Here is a 2,644-nt window from a genome sequence, read left to right as displayed (position 1 = left end):
GTAGATGGTATTACTGCCCTCCTCTTGCAAGTGAGGAGACGCGGACACAGAAAAGTGAAGCAAAGCCACGCAGAAAATAGAAAACAGAACTAGATCTTTGAGCCCAGGACTCCTGGGAGTCCCTTTGTTAGCCTTGCTAACACTCTGAGGAGTAGGATATCTAGGGAGACCCTGAGGTAGGTGAGTGTTCTCGTGACATTTGGAACCACACTGTAAATCAAGGAGGTGGAAAATTAAAACCTCACTTAATACAGAAGAATTGGGAGAAGCTGGACACAGAAGAATGCAGTAGAGGGAAAAGCTACCATTTATCACGCACTCAAGCAATTGATTATATTTTGAGCCCAGGACTCCTGGGAGTCCCTTTGTTAGCCTTGCTAACACTCTGAAGAGTAGGATATCTAGGGAGACCCTGAGTCATCTCTAGGACATGTTCTGTGAAAACTTGCAGAAAAGAGGACTGGGAAGATGGCTCAGTAAGAGCATCTTGCTACTCATACATTCAAACTCATGAGGTCCTGAGTTTGGATCTCTGATACCCGCTTAAAAAGCCAGCAGTGGCTGTGTGCTTCAGGAGGATCCTGAGAACTGCTGTCCAGCCAGCCTAGCCAAAATGGTGAATTTCTATTTCCCTGAGGGACCCTGTCTCAACGAAATAAGTCAGAGCGCCGTGGAGGAAGACACTGCTCTGGCCTCTGCATGCTCTGCTTGGCCGCAGCTACATACAAGCATCAGACAGACAGACAGACGGAGGGAGAGAGAGAGAGAGAGAGAGAGAGAGAGAGAGAGAGAGAGAGAGAAGCAACAATACAAAAAGAACTTGCAGAAAAGGAAACAGGCTTAGAAAGATTGAGTGACTTATTCATGGGCCAAGTAAGTGAAAAATGGTCGATACTGAGTCCTGATGTTTCTCCACCTCTGGGCAGGGCTGAATCAAGAATCATATATTTCCTGTATTTGGGCATAACTTAGCAGCTAATTCTTACTGATATACTAACTCTAAGTATTGATAAAGCAGTATTCTATTACTAGGGTGATTTTAATTGGTACATTTATTTGTGTGTGTGTGCGCGTGTGTGTGTGTGTGTGTGTGTGTGTTAGTTAGACTTGGTGGCAGGCTCCTTTACCCACGGATCCGTGTTGCTAGGCTTGTTGTCACATTTTAAAACTTTAAATAAATTACGAGCATCACAATGCTTGTTCAACTGTAGTTATTGTGGTAGCTACTCCAAGGTACTAATTTTAACTGCTAGGTGGGACTCCATTTTCTGATGATATCATTGTTTACTCATTGTTTTCCTGCTGAGGTACAGTGCAGGCTTAATACTTTGCTACTATGAATGATACTGCATGATCATCTTGTATGTATCTTCTTGTTCTTGAATAGATGTGAGTAGATGACATCACTATTTGAAAATAAATTTAAAAATTCAAAAAGTAAGAAAACATCTGAATGCTTGACATAAGGAGTGACTGGTTAATAGGGGATATCATAACATATGATCCTAGGTGAATAGATTTAGAGATTAGGTTATTCCTAAAATGTGGAATTAAAGAAAGACTAACTCCTGGAGTCATTTAACCAAGAACGAGCCTGATCTGTTCTGAAGTGTTCTGATCGCTCTCGGAACTGTTCCTCACCTGAACAAAGGACATCTTCTATATTTATTAACCAGCACATCAAGCATGGTATGGGAAAGAAATGAAGAACTTTGTCTTGAAGAATCTTTAACCAGAGGTTTACAAGGGAAGAAGTTACTTCTTTCAACCCCTACTGACCCAGAGCAGCATTAAAAACCACAAGCAGATGTTATCAACCTGTGCCCACATGTTGCTTGCAACATCTAGTGTAGATAATGATGCAGGGTTTGGGGGTGGGGAGTGGCCATCAAGCTTGTTCTGTGTGACAAAAAGAATTGGATGTCTGAGAAAGGCAGAAAGAAGATCTATGCATAGGAAAAGGAAAGGGGGCAAGCAGGAGGAGCAGGGGAGGGGAAGAGAACCACAAGCAAGCAGGGCTTGACAGGCCAGTGAGACTAGAAGATCACTGAAGCTGGGGCAGATAGCCAGGGAAATAAGGTTGACAGGGAGAGAGAGACAGCAACTGCAGAAGTGGCAGCTGAGCAGCTGGAGTGGCTTGGGCATCAGGGTGGGAGAAAGAGTGTTGGGGGAGAGTGCAATAGGGAGCCAGAGCAAGAGACCCCTAGACCCAAAGGCACTAGGTCAGGAGCAAGAAGGTGGAGGCGAAGGGTAGAAATAGCAAATGTTATTATAAACTGACAGCTCCCATTGGGATGGGAGGGGCCCCCAGAGCTGGGAATTGTGAGTGGAAGCTCTGGGGCCAGAGGATCCCAGGGTCTACCACTTTCTTGCCTCCCTCCCCTTCTTCCTTATATCCTCCTTTGGGAAAACACCACCTCTCTGGCCCTCCTTTGAGGATTTTTTAAATTCTGAGTGAGGCTCTCAACAGTTCTTGCCTCTGCCGACAGTTGGTAAAAGTAACTGTTGCAAATATTCCTGGGAGAGGGAGTGAGAAGCAGTCCTCAGGTAATCTGCTGCTTCCAATGTTGTTTCTTTTAACTTTGATATTAGATATTAGATTATCACACCAGAGAGAGAGAGAGAGAGAGAGAGAGAGAGAGAG

Source organism: Nannospalax galili, unplaced genomic scaffold, assembly GCF_000622305.1.
Source record: "Nannospalax galili isolate Female #2095 unplaced genomic scaffold, S.galili_v1.0 scaffold440, whole genome shotgun sequence".
NCBI classification, from domain to species: Eukaryota; Metazoa; Chordata; class Mammalia; order Rodentia; family Spalacidae; genus Nannospalax; species Nannospalax galili.
The sequence above is the reverse complement of the archived record's forward strand: the minus strand, read 5'-3'. Positions refer to the sequence as shown.